Source organism: Bombina bombina, chromosome 2, assembly GCF_027579735.1.
Source record: "Bombina bombina isolate aBomBom1 chromosome 2, aBomBom1.pri, whole genome shotgun sequence".
NCBI lineage: Eukaryota > Metazoa > Chordata > Amphibia > Anura > Bombinatoridae > Bombina > Bombina bombina.
This window is the reverse complement of record NC_069500.1, coordinates 1,354,271,052-1,354,288,619: the sequence shown is the minus strand read 5'-3', so window position 1 is coordinate 1,354,288,619 and position 17,568 is coordinate 1,354,271,052. Positions and strand designations below refer to the sequence as shown.

Sequence of the window (17,568 nt, the reverse complement as noted above, 5' to 3'; positions counted from 1 at the left end):
AATATAGAACTTTTATCAATTAATAAGTATGAAAATGAAGTATATATGAATCAGCCAACGAGCATTAACAAATAGTTGCCAACATTTCAAAAAACATTTCAAGGGACAATTTGCAGCAGAGCAAGCAGCAGGTTACCGGAGTATTGACGACTTACTGTTCAACTGCTCCGCCCACTGATTTCTGCGATCAAAACTCACCCATTTTATAGTAATAGTATAATTTATATGTATCTATAGCTTATTATACAGATTATAGCACCAAGCTCTTACACCTACAATACCAGTCTCAGAAGTAGCATTTGATATGGCTGTCTAGTCAGTAGAGGGTTAATAACACAGCAATACAAATAATTTGTATGTGTAGCATTATAATTACTGATAAAGCTTTCTAGACAGAACAGTATTGCAAATACAGACATCTCCCAACCATAGAAAGCGCAATCCTGCCAACTTTAGATTTCATCATTTGCAGTAATTTTTCATATTCAGTGACATAATAATAAGAGACGTCATAGGAAGAGATGTCACATGACATAAAGCAATATGCAAAAACAGACTTTTAAAAAATGTTAAAGAACAAAATGAAATCCTTTACGTTAGAATTTGTACCAGTAAACAGAAAAGTCTGCACCACTAGTCAAAATGTAATAAAATGTCTCATTTAAACAAATACATACTCCAAATCTCCTGGAGGGGACATTTTCACGGATAAAACAAAAGTGCCCATCATTTACTTTTTTATTAAAAATATTGTTGAGATAATAGCGTAAGTTTACAATCACTTTAATCATATTTAGTCTCACGTAATTTATTTTTAATGCAAAATTGTAATTTTGTTTTTAAAAGTTACTTAAAAAAATGTTAGCTGGGGATTATCACTGTAACATCAATCTCCATGTGGCTTCTCAGATAAACACATTTTCCTGAGATAAAACAAGATACAATTCCGACATTACAAGCAGCAGACAACATTCATTATGGATTGGATTTCTAAAATCAGATTACAGTCTAAGAATGAAAGAAATCCTGCTCAATAGAGTCAGCAAACTACTATGGTATAGACTTCATAAACACAAACAACACCTTTTAGAACACACTGTCCCAAACAAACAACTGCTTTACAGTTAATGGATATTATGAGTTCCCTATTCATTAGAGCGTGTAATTTAACCACCAGTAACAACGCTGCAACCCAATGTTGTTTAACGCCCATAATGGCCACCAGGGCCGGATTTACCATTAGGCAGAGTAGGCATGCGCCTACAGGCGCCTTCCATAGAGGGGAGCCCTTTTTTCTGCTTCATTAAAATGACAGATTTTACAGTCAGAGGGCAGTCTTTCATATAAAATACCATAGGTATGAATATTATTGCTAAAATGCAAAATGCCATGGCTGTTGCACAGGATAAACACACTTTAAAAAAAAAAAATAACTGACCCTTGGTTGATTGTGTACATTGCAGGCTCGGTCAGCAAAGTTTCTAAATAAAGCACCAGTCTACACAAACTGCACTTTTTTTTAATATAAATTATATTAAAATAAAATACTGTTCTACTGGAATCTCATCATACTGGAGTGTTTTGTTATACATCATGGACCTTTAATGTGGCAAAATTAGCAGCTGCTGTAAAAAAAATAATCATAAATTCTATAAAGTTTTAGGCTATATCTATAGTTCATATATGTGAACTGGGAGTGCGTGTTAGCTTTAACAGTTGGTTGTTTACCTCCATCACTGTTTGAAACAGGAGGAACAACAGAAAACAAAAAAGGGGCTCACATTAGCAGTATTAAATCACAGTTAATTTTGGCTATTTTTGTTGGAACCAAGTTACTAATAAACACAAAGGCCCCCATTTATCACGCTGGGTATGCAGCTCTGGGGGCCGATTGCTGCAGCCGAAAGTTAGGAAGCAGCGGTTATCAGACTGCAGCTTCCTAACCAGTAGGCCAGCTATTAGGTGGCGGATTAAATAACAAGTATCTGGTAGATTATGGACAAATGGGATATTATTAACATAGAGCAGGAGGGTATAGGCATGGGCATCTGCAGACAATTTTCTGTGGATGGGGCAACATAATAAAATGCCCAGAGCCTGGGAAAAAGTAAATAGGCTGCACATTATTTTAAATTCATTGGCATAAAAAAGTGATTAAAGTCAGTGTTTAAATTTGGATAAAAATTGCAGTGGGAAAAGCATTTCCCCACCTTGCCCCCCTCCTCAGTATGCCCATGGGTACAGGAATACATCAGTTAACAAGTCTCATTCCTGTCTAAATAATGTCCCTTTTAATTATACCACTTCCCTTGTGCACAATATTATAAATATATCATCCAAAGCAGCAGACTTGCAAGTTCTTTTCACTAAGACATTTCACATAATATTACATTGTAAACTGTGTGCTGACATGTAAACAAGGTAAGTACTGCTAACCCTGAACACCTGACACATAAACAAGGTAAGTACTGCTAACCCTGAACACCTGACACATAAACAAGGTAAGTACTGCTAACCCTGAGCACCTGACATGTAAACAAGGTAAGTACTGCTAAATCTGAGCACTTGACATGTAAACAAGGTAAGTACTGCTAAACCTAAGCACTTGATATGTAAACAAGGTAAGTACTGCTAAACCTAAGCACTTGATATGTAAACAAGGTAAGTACTGCTAAACCTGAGCACCTGACATGTAAACAAGGTAAGTACTGCTAAACCTGAGCACCTGACATGTAAACAAGGTAAGTACTGCTAAACCTGAGCACCTGACATGTAAACAAGGTAAGTACTGCTAACCCTGAGCATCTGACATGTAAACAAGGTAAGTACTGCTAAACCTGAGCACCTGACATGTAAACAAGGTAAGTACTGCTAACCCTGAACACCTGACACATAAACAAGGTAAGTACTGCTAAACCTGAGCACCTGACATGTAAACAAGGTAAGTACTGCTAACCCTGAGCACCTGACATGTAAACAAGGTAAGTACTGCTAAACCTGAGCACCTGACATGTAAACAAGGAAAGTACTGCTAACCCTGAACACCTGACACATAAACAAGGTAAGTACTGCTAACCCTGAACACCTGACACATAAACAAGGTAAGTACTGCTAAACCTGAGCACCTGACATGTAAACAAGGAAAGTACTGCTAACCCTGAACACCTGACACATAAACAAGGTAAGTACTGCTAACCCTGAACACCTGACACATAAACAAGGTAAGTACTGCTAAACCTGAGCACCTGACATGTAAACAAGGTAAGTACTGCTAAACCTGAGCACCTGACATGTAAACAAGGTAAGTACTGCTAAACCTGAGCACCTGACATGTAAACAAGGAAAGTACTGCTAACCCTGAACACCTGACACATAAACAAGGTAAGTATTGCTAAACCTGAGCACCTGACATGTAAACAAGGTAAGTACTTCTAACCCTGAGCACCTGACATGTAAACAAGGTAAGTACTGCTAAACCTGAGCACCTGACACATAAACAAGGTAAGTACTGCTAAACCTGAGCACCTGACACATAAACAAGGTAAGTACTGCTAACCCCGAGCACCTGACATGTAAACAAGGTAAGTATTGCTAAACCTGAGCACCTGACATGTAAACAAGGTAAGTACTGCTAAACCTGAGCACCTGACACATAAACAAGGTAAGTACTGCTAAACCTGAGCACCTGACACATAAACAAGGTAAGTACTGCTAACCCCCGAGCACCTGACATGTAAACAAGGTAAGTATTGCTAAACCTGAGCACCTGACATGTAAACAAGGTAAGTACTGCTAAACCTGAGCACCTGACATGTAAACAAGGTAAGTATTGCTAAACCTGAGCACCTGACATGTAAACAAGGTAAGTACTGCTAACCCCGAGCACCTGACATGTAAACAAGGTAAGTATTGCTAAACCTGAGCACCTGACATGTAAACAAGGTAAGTACTGCTATACCTGAGCATCTGACATGTAAACAAGGTAAGTACTGCTAAACCTGAGCACCTGACATGTAAACAAGGTAAGTACTGCTAAACCTGAACACCTGACACATAAACAAGGTAAGTACTGCTAAACCTGAGCACTTGACATGTAAACAAGGTAAGTACTGCTAACCCTGAACACCTGACACATAAACAAGGTAAGTACTGCTAACCCCGAGCACCTGACATGTAAACAAGGTAAGTACTGCTAAACCTGAGCACCTGACATGTAAACAAGGTAAGTACTGCTAAACCAGAGCACCTGACATGTAAACAAGGTAAGTACTGCTAAACCTGAGCACCTGACACATAAACAAGGTAAGTACTGCTAAACATGAGCACCTGACATGTAAACAAGGTAAGTACTGCTAAACCTGAACACCTGACACATAAAAAAGGTAAGTACTGCTAACCCCGAGCACCTGACATGTAAACAAGGTAAGTACTGCTAAACCTGAGCATCTGACACATAAACAAGGTAAGTGCTGCTAAACCTGAGCACCTGACATGTAAAAGAGGTAAGTACTGCTAAACCTGAGCATCTGACATGTAAACAAGGTAAGTGCTGCTAAACCTGAGCACCTGACATGTAAACAAGGTAAGTACTGCTAACCCTGAGCACCTGACATGTAAACAAGGTAAGTGCTGCTAAACCTGAGCACCTGACATGTAAACAAGGTAAGTACTGCTAAACCTGAGCACCTGACATGTAAACAAGGTAAGTACTGATAAACCTGAGCACCTGACATGTAAACAAGGTAAGTACTGCTAACCCTGAACACCTGACACATAAACAAGGTAAGTACTGCTAAACCTGATCACTTGACATGTAAACAAGGTAAGTACTGCTAACCCTGAACACCTGACACATAAACAAGGTAAGTACTGCTAACCCCGAGCACCTGACATGTAAACAAGGTAACTACTGCTAAACCTGAGCACCTGACATGTAAACAAGGTAAGTACTGCTAAACCTGAGCACCTGACACATAAACAAGGTAAGTACTGCTAAACATGAGCACCTGACATGTAAACAAGGTAAGTACTGCTAAACCTGAGCACCTGACACATAAACAAGGTAAGTACTGCTAAACCTGAGCACCTGACATGTAAACAAGGTAAGTACTGCTAAACCTGAGCACCTGACACATAAACAAGGTAAGTACTGCTAAACCTGAGCACCTGACATGTAAACAAGGTAACTACTGCTAAACCTGAGCACCTGACATGTAAACAAGGTAAGTACTGCTAAACCTGAGCACCTGACACATAAACAAGGTAAGTACTGCTAAACCTGAGCACCTGACATGTAAACAAGGTAAGTACTGCTAAACCTGAGCACCTGACACATAAACAAGGTAAGTACTGCTAAACATGAGCACTTGACATGTAAACAAGGTAAGTACAGCTATACCTGAGCACTTGACATGTAAGCAAGGTAAGTGCTGCTAAACCTGAGCACCTGACATGTAAACAAGGTAAGTATTGCTAAACCTGAGCACCTGACATGTAAACAAGGTAAGTACTGCTAACCCCGAGCACCTGACATGTAAACAAGGTAACTACTGCTAAACCCGAGCACCTCACATGTAAACAAGGTAAGTACTGCTAAACCTGAGCACCTGACATGTAAACAAGGTAAGTACTGCTAACCCTGAACACCTGACACATAAACAAGGTAAGTACTGCTAAACCTGAGCACCTGACACATAAACAAGGTAAGTACTGCTAAACCTGAGCACTTGACACATAATCAAGGTAAGTACTGCTAAACCTGAGCACCTGACACATAATCAAGGTAAGTACTGCTAAACCTGAGCACCTGACATGTAAACAAGGTAAGTACTGCTAAACCTGAGCATCTGACATGTAAACAAGGTAAGTACTGCTAAACCTGAGAACCTGACATGTAAACAAGGTAAGTACTGCTAAACCTGAGCACCTGACATGTACACAAGGTAAGTACTGCTAAACCTGAGCACCTGACACATAATCAAGGTAAGTACTGCTAAACCTGAGCACCTGACATGTAAACAAGGTAAGTACTGCTAAACCTGAGCACCTGACATGTAAACAAGGTAAGTACTGCTAAACATGAGAACCTGACATGTAAACAAGGTAAGTACTGCTAAACCTGAGCACCTGACATGTAAACAAGGTAAGTGCTGCTAAACCTGAGCACCTAACATGTAAACAAGGTAAGTACTGCTAAACATGGGCACCTGACATGTAAACAAGGTAAGTACTGCTAAACCTGAGCACCTGACATGTAAACAAGGTAAGTACTGCTAAACCTGAGCACCTGACATGTAAACAAGGTAAGTGCTGCTAAACCTGAGCACCTGACATGTAATCAAGGTAAGCACTGCTAAATCTGAGCACCTGACATGTAAACAAGGTAAGTGCTGCTAAACCTGAGCACCTGACATGTAAACAAGGTAAGTACTGCTAAACATGAGCACCTGACACATAATCAAGGTAAGTACTGCTAAACCTGAGCACCTGACATGTAAAAAAGGTAAGTATTGCTAAACATGAGCACCTGACATGTAAACAAGGTAAGTACTGCTAAACCTGAGCACCTGACATGTAAACAAGGTAAGTACTGCTAAACCTGAGCACCTGACATGTAAACAAGGTAAGTATTGCTAAACCTGAGCACTTGACATGTAAACAAGGTAAGTACTGCTAAACCTGAGCACCTGACATGTAAACAAGGTAATTACTGCTAAACCTGAACACTTGACATGTAAACAAGGTAAGCACTGCTAAACCTGAACACCTGACACATAATCAATGTAAGTATTGCTAAACATGAGCACCTGACATGTAAGCAATGTAAGTACTGCTAAACCTGAGCACCTGACACATAAACAAGGTAAGTACTGCTAAACCTGAGCATCTGACACATAAACAAGGTAAGTACTGCTAAACCTGAGCACCTGGCACATAAACAAGGTAAGTACTGCTAAACCTGAGCACCTGACATGTAAACAAGGTAAGTGCTGCTAAACCTGAGCACCTGACATGTAAACAAGGTAAGTACTGCTAAACCTGAGCACCTGACATGTAAACAAGGTAAGTACTGCTAAACCTGAGCACTTGACATGTAAACAAGGTAAGTACTGCTAAACCTGAGCACCTGACATGTAAACAAGGTAACTACTGCTAAACCTGAGCACTTGACATGTAAACAAGGTAAGTACTGCTAAACCTGAGCACCTGACATGTAAACAAGGTAAGTATTGCTAAACCTGAGCACCTGACACATAAACAAGGTAAGTACTGCTAAACCTGAGCACTTGACACATAAACAAGGTAAGTACTGCTAAACCTGAGCACTTGACACATAAACAAGATAAGTGCTGCTAAACCTGAGCACCTGACATGTAAACAAGGTAAGTGCTGCTAAACCTGAGCATCTGACATGTAAACAAGGTAAGTACTGCTAAACCTGAGCACCTGACATGTAAACAAGGTAAGTACTGCTAAACCTGAGCACCTGACATGTAAACAAGGTAAGTACTGCTAAACCTGAGCACCTGACATGTAAACAAGGTAAGTACTGCTAAACCTGAGCACCTGACACATAAACAAGGTAAGTACTGCTAAACCTGAGCACTTGACACATAAACAAGGTAAGTGCTGCTAAACCTGAGCACCTGACATGTAAACAAGGTAAGTACTGCTAAACCTGAGCACCTGACACATAAACAAGGTAAGTACTGCTAAACCTGAGCACCTGACATGTAAACAAGGTAAGTACTGCTAAACCTGAGCACCTGACATGTAAACAAGGAAAGTACTGCTAACCCTGAACACCTGACACATAAACAAGGTAAGTATTGCTAAACCTGAGCACCTGACATGTAAACAAGGTAAGTACTTCTAACCCTGAGCACCTGACATGTAAACAAGGTAAGTACTGCTAAACCTGAGCACCTGACACATAAACAAGGTAAGTACTGCTAAACCTGAGCACCTGACACATAAACAAGGTAAGTACTGCTAACCCCGAGCACCTGACATGTAAACAAGGTAAGTATTGCTAAACCTGAGCACCTGACATGTAAACAAGGTAAGTACTGCTAAACCTGAGCACCTGACACATAAACAAGGTAAGTACTGCTAAACCTGAGCACCTGACACATAAACAAGGTAAGTACTGCTAACCCCGAGCACCTGACATGTAAACAAGGTAAGTATTGCTAAACCTGAGCACCTGACATGTAAACAAGGTAAGTACTGCTAAACCTGAGCACCTGACATGTAAACAAGGTAAGTATTGCTAAACCTGAGCACCTGACATGTAAACAAGGTAAGTACTGCTAAACCTGAACACCTGACACATAAACAAGGTAAGTACTGCTAAACCTGAGCACTTGACATGTAAACAAGGTAAGTACTGCTAACCCTGAACACCTGACACATAAACAAGGTAAGTACTGCTAACCCCGAGCACCTGACATGTAAACAAGGTAAGTACTGCTAAACCTGAGCACCTGACATGTAAACAAGGTAAGTACTGCTAAACCAGAGCACCTGACATGTAAACAAGGTAAGTACTGCTAAACCTGAGCACCTGACACATAAACAAGGTAAGTACTGCTAAACATGAGCACCTGACATGTAAACAAGGTAAGTACTGCTAAACCTGAACACCTGACACATAAAAAAGGTAAGTACTGCTAACCCCGAGCACCTGACATGTAAACAAGGTAAGTACTGCTAAACCTGAGCATCTGACATATAAACAAGGTAAGTGCTGCTAAACCTGAGCACCTGACATGTAAAAGAGGTAAGTACTGCTAAACCTGAGCATCTGACATGTAAACAAGGTAAGTGCTGCTAAACCTGAGCACCTGACATGTAAACAAGGTAAGTACTGCTAACCCTGAGCACCTGACATGTAAACAAGGTAAGTGCTGCTAAACCTGAGCACCTGACATGTAAACAAGGTAAGTACTGCTAAACCTGAGCACCTGACATGTAAACAAGGTAAGTACTGATAAACCTGAGCACCTGACATGTAAACAAGGTAAGTACTGCTAACCCTGAACACCTGACACATAAACAAGGTAAGTACTGCTAAACCTGATCACTTGACATGTAAACAAGGTAAGTATTGCTAAACCTGAACACCTGACACATAAACAAGGTAAGTACTGCTAACCCCGAGCACCTGACATGTAAACAAGGTAACTACTGCTAAACCTGAGCACCTGACATGTAAACAAGGTAAGTACTGCTAAACCTGAGCACCTGACACATAAACAAGGTAAGTACTGCTAAACATGAGCACCTGACATGTAAACAAGGTAAGTACTGCTAAACCTGAGCACCTGACACATAAACAAGGTAAGTACTGCTAAACCTGAGCACCTGACATGTAAACAAGGTAAGTACTGCTAAACCTGAGCACCTGACACATAAACAAGGTAAGTACTGCTAAACCTGAGCACCTGACATGTAAACAAGGTAACTACTGCTAAACCTGAGCACCTGACATGTAAACAAGGTAAGTACTGCTAAACCTGAGCACCTGACACATAAACAAGGTAAGTACTGCTAAACATGAGCACCTGACATGTAAACAAGGTAAGTACTGCTAAACCTGAGCACCTGACACATAAACAAGGTAAGTACTGCTAAACATGAGCACTTGACATGTAAACAAGGTAAGTACAGCTATACCTGAGCACTTGACATGTAAGCAAGGTAAGTGCTGCTAAACCTGAGCACCTGACATGTAAACAAGGTAAGTATTGCTAAACCTGAGCACCTGACATGTAAACAAGGTAAGTACTGCTAACCCCGAGCACCTGACATGTAAACAAGGTAACTACTGCTAAACCCGAGCACCTCACATGTAAACAAGGTAAGTACTGCTAAACCTGAGCACCTGACATGTAAACAAGGTAAGTACTGCTAACCCTGAACACCTGACACATAAACAAGGTAAGTACTGCTAAACCTGAGCACCTGACACATAAACAAGGTAAGTACTGCTAAACCTGAGCACTTGACACATAATCAAGGTAAGTACTGCTAAACCTGAGCACCTGACACATAATCAAGGTAAGTACTGCTAAACCTGAGCACCTGACATGTAAACAAGGTAAGTACTGCTAAACCTGAGCATCTGACATGTAAACAAGGTAAGTACTGCTAAACCTGAGAACCTGACATGTAAACAAGGTAAGTACTGCTAAACCTGAGCACCTGACATGTACACAAGGTAAGTACTGCTAAACCTGAGCACCTGACACATAATCAAGGTAAGTACTGCTAAACCTGAGCACCTGACATGTAAACAAGGTAAGTACTGCTAAACCTGAGCACCTGACATGTAAACAAGGTAAGTACTGCTAAACATGAGAACCTGACATGTAAACAAGGTAAGTACTGCTAAACCTGAGCACCTGACATGTAAACAAGGTAAGTGCTGCTAAACCTGAGCACCTGACATGTAAACAAGGTAAGTACTGCTAAACATGGGCACCTGACATGTAAACAAGGTAAGTACTGCTAAACCTGAGCACCTGACATGTAAACAAGGTAAGTACTGCTAAACCTGAGCACCTGACATGTAAACAAGGTAAGTGCTGCTAAACCTGAGCACCTGACATGTAATCAAGGTAAGCACTGCTAAATCTGAGCACCTGACATGTAAACAAGGTAAGTGCTGCTAAACCTGAGCACCTGACATGTAAACAAGGTAAGTACTGCTAAACATGAGCACCTGACACATAATCAAGGTAAGTACTGCTAAACCTGAGCACCTGACATGTAAAAAAGGTAAGTATTGCTAAACATGAGCACCTGACATGTAAACAAGGTAAGTACTGCTAAACCTGAGCACCTGACATGTAAACAAGGTAAGTACTGCTAAACCTGAGCACCTGACATGTAAACAAGGTAAGTACTGCTAAACCTGAGCACCTGACATGTAAACAAGGTAATTACTGCTAAACCTGAACACTTGACATGTAAACAAGGTAAGCACTGCTAAACCTGAACACCTGACACATAATCAATGTAAGTATTGCTAAACATGAGCACCTGACATGTAAGCAATGTAAGTACTGCTAAACCTGAGCACCTGACACATAAACAAGGTAAGTACTGCTAAACCTGAGCATCTGACACATAAACAAGGTAAGTACTGCTAAACCTGAGCACCTGGCACATAAACAAGGTAAGTACTGCTAAACCTGAGCACCTGACATGTAAACAAGGTAAGTGCTGCTAAACCTGAGCACCTGACATGTAAACAAGGTAAGTACTGCTAAACCTGAGCACCTGACATGTAAACAAGGTAAGTACTGCTAAACCTGAGCACTTGACATGTAAACAAGGTAAGTACTGCTAAACCTGAGCACCTGACATGTAAACAAGGTAACTACTGCTAAACCTGAGCACTTGACATGTAAACAAGGTAAGTACTGCTAAACCTGAGCACCTGACATGTAAACAAGGTAAGTATTGCTAAACCTGAGCACCTGACACATAAACAAGGTAAGTACTGCTAAACCTGAGCACTTGACACATAAACAAGGTAAGTACTGCTAAACCTGAGCACTTGACACATAAACAAGATAAGTGCTGCTAAACCTGAGCACCTGACATGTAAACAAGGTAAGTGCTGCTAAACCTGAGCATCTGACATGTAAACAAGGTAAGTACTGCTAAACCTGAGCACCTGACATGTAAACAAGGTAAGTACTGCTAAACCTGAGCACCTGACATGTAAACAAGGTAAGTACTGCTAAACCTGAGCACCTGACATGTAAACAAGGTAAGTACTGCTAAACCTGAGCACCTGACACATAAACAAGGTAAGTACTGCTAAACCTGAGCACTTGACACATAAACAAGGTAAGTGCTGCTAAACCTGAGCACCTGACATGTAAACAAGGTAAGTACTGCTAAACCTGAGCACCTGACACATAAACAAGGTAAGTACTGCTAAACCTGAAAACCTGACACATAAACAAGGTAAGTACTGCTAAACCTGAGCACCTGACATGTAAACAAGGTAAGTATTGCTAAACATGAGCACCTGACATGTAAGCAATGTAAGTACTGCTAAACCTGAGCACCTGACATGTAAACAAGATAAGTATTTATTTATTTATTATTTATTATCGGTTATTTGTAGAGCGCCAACAGATTCCGCAGCGCTAAGTACTGCTAAACCTGAGCACCTGACATGTAAACAAGGTAAGTACTGCTAAACCTGAGCACTTGACATGTAAACAAGGTAAGTACTGCTAAACCTGAGCACCTGACATGTAAACAAGGTAAGTACTGCTAAACCTGAAAACCTGACACATTAACAAGATAAGTACTGCTAAACCTGAGCACCTGACATGTAAACAAGGTAAGTACTGCTAAACCTGAAAACCTGACACATAAACAAGGTAAGTGCTGCTAAACCTGAGCACCTGACATGTAAACAAGGTAAGTACTGCTAAACCTGAGCACCTGACATGTAAACAAGGTAAGTACTGCTAAACATGAGCACCTGACATGTAAACAAGGTAAGTATTGCTAAACATGAGCACCTGACATGTAAGCAATGTAAGTATTGCTAAACCTGAGCACCTGACATGTAAACAAGGTAAGTACTGCTAAACCTGAGCACCTGACACATAAACAAGGTAAGTACTGCTAAACCTGAGCACTTGACACATAAACAAGGTAAGTGCTGCTAAACCTGAGCACCTGACATGTAAACAAGGTAAGCACTGCTAAACCTGAGCATCTGACATGTAAACAAGGTAAGTACTGCTAAACCTGAGCACCTGACATGTAAACAAGGTAAGTACTGCTAAACCTGAAAACCTGACACATAAACAAGGTAAGTGCTGCTAAACCTGAGCACCTGACATGTAAACAAGGTAAGTACTGCTAACCCTGAACACCTGACATGTAAACAAGGTAAGTACTGCTAAACCTGAGCACTTGACATGTAAACAAGGTAAGTACTGCTAAACCTGAGCATCTGACATGTAAACAAGGTAAGTACTGCTAAACCCGAGCACCTGACATGTAAACAAGGTAAGTACTGCTAAACCTGAAAACCTGACACATAAACAAGGTAAGTACTGCTAAACCTGAAAACCTGACACATAAACAAGGTAAGTACTGCTAAACCTGAGCACCTGACACATAAACAAGGTAAGTACTGCTAAACCTGAAAACCTGACACATAAACAAGGTAAGTACTGCTAAAGCTGAGCACCTGACACATAAACAAGGTAAGTACTGCTAAACCTGAGCACCTGACACATAAACAAGGTAAGTACTGCTAAACCTGAGCACTTGACACATAAACAAGGTAAGTACTGCTAAACCTGAAAACCTGACACATAAACAAGGTAAGTACTGCTAAACCTGAAAACCTGACACATAAACAAGGTAAGTACTGCTAAACCTGAGCACCTGACACATAAACAAGGTAAGTACTGCTAAACCTGAGCACCTGACATGTAAACAATGTAAGTACTGCTAAACCTGAGCACCTGACATGTAAACAAGGTAAGTACTGCTAAACCTGAGCACCTGACACATAAACAAGGTAAGTACTGCTAAACCTGAGCACCTGACATGTAAACAAGGTAAGTACTGCTAAACCTGAGCACCTGACATGTAAACAAGGTAAGTACTGCTAAACCTGAGCACCTGACATGTAAACAAGGTAAGTACTGCTAAACCTGAGCACCTGACATGTAAACAAGGTAAGTACTGCTAAACCTGAGCATCTGACATGTAAACAAGGTAAGTACTGCTAAACCTGAGCACCTGACATGTAAACAAGGTAAGTGCTGCTAAACCTGAAAACCTGAAAACCTGACACATAAACAAGGTAAGTACTGCTAAACCTGAAAACCTGACACATAAACAAGGTAAGTACTGCTAAACCTGAGCACCTGACATGTAAACAAGGTAAGTACTGCTAAACCTGAGCACCTGACATGTAAACAAGGTAAGTGCTGCTAAACCTGAGCACCTGACATGTAAACAACAACAGAGACTGTATATACCAGAGACTGTATATACCAGAGACTGTATAAACCAGAGACTGTATAAACCAGAGACTGTATATACCAGAGACTGTATAAACCAGAGACTGTATAAACCAGAGACTGTATAAACCAGAGACTGTATATACCAGAGACTGTATAAACCAGAGACTGTATAAACCAGAGACTGTATATACCAGAGACTGTATAAACCAGAGACTGTATAAACCAGAGACTGTATATACCAGAGACTGTATAAACCAGAGACTGTATAAACCAGAGAATGTATAAACCAGAGACTGTATAAACCAGAGACTGTATATACCAGAGACTGTATATACCAGAGACTGTATAAACCAGAGACTGTATAAACCAGAGAATGTATAAACCAGAGACTGTATAAACCAGAGAATGTATAAACCAGATACTGTATATACCAGAGACTGTATATACTAGAGACTGTATATACCAGAGACTGTATAAACCAGAGACTGTATAAACCAGAGAATGTATAAACCAGAGACTGTATAAACCAGAGACTGTATAAACCAGATACTGTATATACCAGAGACTGTATAAACCAGAGACTGTATATACCAGAGACTGTATAAAACACAAGGTAAGTATTGCTAATCATGAGCACCTGACATGTAAACAAGGTAAGTACTGCTAAACCTGAGCACCTGACACGTAAACAAAGTAAGTATTGCTAAACCTAAGCACTTGATATGTAAACAAGGTAAGTACCGCTAAACCTGAGCACCTGGAACAAACCAACGCGTGTGAATTGCTCAGTATCTATTTACTCTGGTGAACTTTATCTTCTTTAGTTTTGCTGATGAAACAGATGCAAAGAAAACTTCCAGCTGCCAGTGATTTGTATATAGCAGAGACTGTATAAACCAGAGACTGTATAAACCAGAGACTGTATATACCAGAGACTGTATATACCAGAGACTGTATAAACCAGAGACTGTATATACCAGAGACTGTATATACCAGAGACTGTATATACCAGACTGTATATAACAGAGACTGTATATACCAGATACTGTATAAACCAGAGACTGTATATACCAGAGACTGTATATACCAGAGACTGTATATACCAGATACTGTATAAACCAGAGACTGTATATACCAGAGACTGTATAAACCAGAGACTGTATAAACCAGAGACTGTATATACCAGAGACTGTATATACCAGAGACTGTATATACCAGAGATTGTATATACCAGAGACTGTATAAACCAGAGAATGTATAAACCAGAGACTGTATATACCAGAGACTGTATATACCAGAGACTGTATAAACCAGAGACTGTATATACCAGAGACTCTATATACCAGAGACTGTATATACCAGAGACTTTATATACCAGAGACTGTATATACCAGAGACTGTATATACCAGATACTGTATAAATCATAGACTGTATATACCAGATACTGTATAAACCAGAGACTGTATATACTAGAGACTGTATAAACCAGAGACTGTATATACTAGAGACTGTATAAACCAGAGACTGTATATACCAGAGACTGTATAAACCAGAGACTGTATATACCAGATACTGTATATACCAGAGACTGTATAAACCAGATACTGTATATACCAGAGACTGTATAAACCAGAGACTGTATATACCAGAGACTTTATATACCAGAGACTGTATATACCAGAGACGGTATATATTAGATACTGTATATACTAGAGACTGTATAAACCAGAGACTGTATAAACCAGGACTGTATTTACCAGAGACTGTATATACCAGAGACGGTATATATTAGATACTGTATATACTAGAGACTGTATAAACCAGGACTGTATTTACCAGATACTGTATATACCAGATACTGTATAAACCAGAGACTGTATAAACCAGAGACTGTATATACCAGATACTGTATATACCAGAGACTGTATAAACCAGGACTGTATTTACCAGAGACTGTATATACCAGATACTGTATAAACCAGAGACTGTATATACTAGAGACTGTATAAACCAGAGACTGTATAAACCAGGACTGTATTTACCAGATACTGTATATACCAGATACTGTATAAACCAGAGACTGTATATACCAGAGACTGTATAAACCAGAGACTGTATAAACCAGAGAATGTATAAACCAGAGACTGTATATACCAGAGACTGTATAAACCAGAGACTGTATATACCAGAGACTGTATATACCAGAGACTGTATAAACCAGAGACTGTATAAACCAGAGACTGTATATACCAGAGACTGTATATACCAGAGACTGTATAAACCAGAGAATGTATAAACCAGAGAATGTATAAACCAGAGAATGTATATACCAGAGACTGTATAAACCAGAGAATGTATAAACCAGAGACTGTATATACCAGAGACTGTATAAACCAGAGACTGTATATACCAGAGACTGTATAAACCAGAGACTGTATATACCAGAGACTGTATAAACCAGAGACTGTATATACCAGAGACTGTATAAACCAGAGACTGTATAAACCAGAGACTGTATAAACCACAGAATGTATAAACCAGAGAATGTATAAACCAGAGAATGTATATACCAGAGACTGTATAAACCAGAGAATGTATATACCAGAGACTGTATAAACCAGAGACTGTATAAACCAGAGAATGTATAAACCAGAGACTGTATATACCAGAGACTGTATAAACCAGAGACTGTATATACCAGAGACTGTATAAACCAGAGACTGTATATACCAGAGACTGTATATACCAGAGACTGTATATACCAGAGACTGTATAAACCAGAGACTGTATATACCAGATACTGTATAAACCAGAGACTGTATATACCAGATACTGTATATACCAGAGACTGTATAAACCAGAGACTGTATATACCAGAGACTGTATAAACTAGAGACTGTATATACCAGAGACTGTATAAACTAGAGACTGTATAAACCAGAGACTGTATAAACCAGAGACTGTATTACTGTCAGCACTAAGGCTGGGTGCCATCCTATTCTCTTGTTATACCTTGTGTCAAAGTCTATTCTAAATCTGATAAATTATAACTTAATTTATAATAATAATAAATACAATAATTATTTTGTACCCTCATCCTTAAAGGTCCCTTACAGAAGCTAGCAAATAACTGACTGCTGTCTATAAAGGGTCATTATTGTGTTAAAAGGACATGCTCTAATCCAATAGAGTATATAAGTTTAACACTTGTGAAGCTGTAATGCTGTTTGTTTAAACCCCACAAAGGAGTTAATCACTTAGTTAAAGTCCTGTGCTGCTGATTGGATCAGAGACCATTTCGCTCGGGACCTGCAGTGCTCTGCGGGTCCAGAGTGGGACGCTAAGTATGTGTTTATCCTCTTTGTGGGCAATAAACGCATAGCATTACAGCATTGCTAGTGTTAAAGTTCTATGGCATAATGTCTATCTACTACTATGTATTCTAAATATTTATTTATCAATTTTATTTCAAATCTTTGATCGCTGGTTGGATAAAGGGGGCGTATTAGCCCTCCAGATTACAAGTGGTGCACAAACATGCTAGCAATA

The 17,568-nt window shown here is 39.8% G+C and overlaps 1 protein-coding gene across 4 annotated transcripts in view; it reads right to left on the bottom strand.

Annotated features, from left to right (window-relative positions):
* The window catches only part of REEP1 (receptor accessory protein 1), a 324,551-nt gene that overhangs the window by 63,445 nt on the left and 243,538 nt on the right, over nucleotides 1-17,568 (bottom strand). The window lies entirely within an intron of this gene.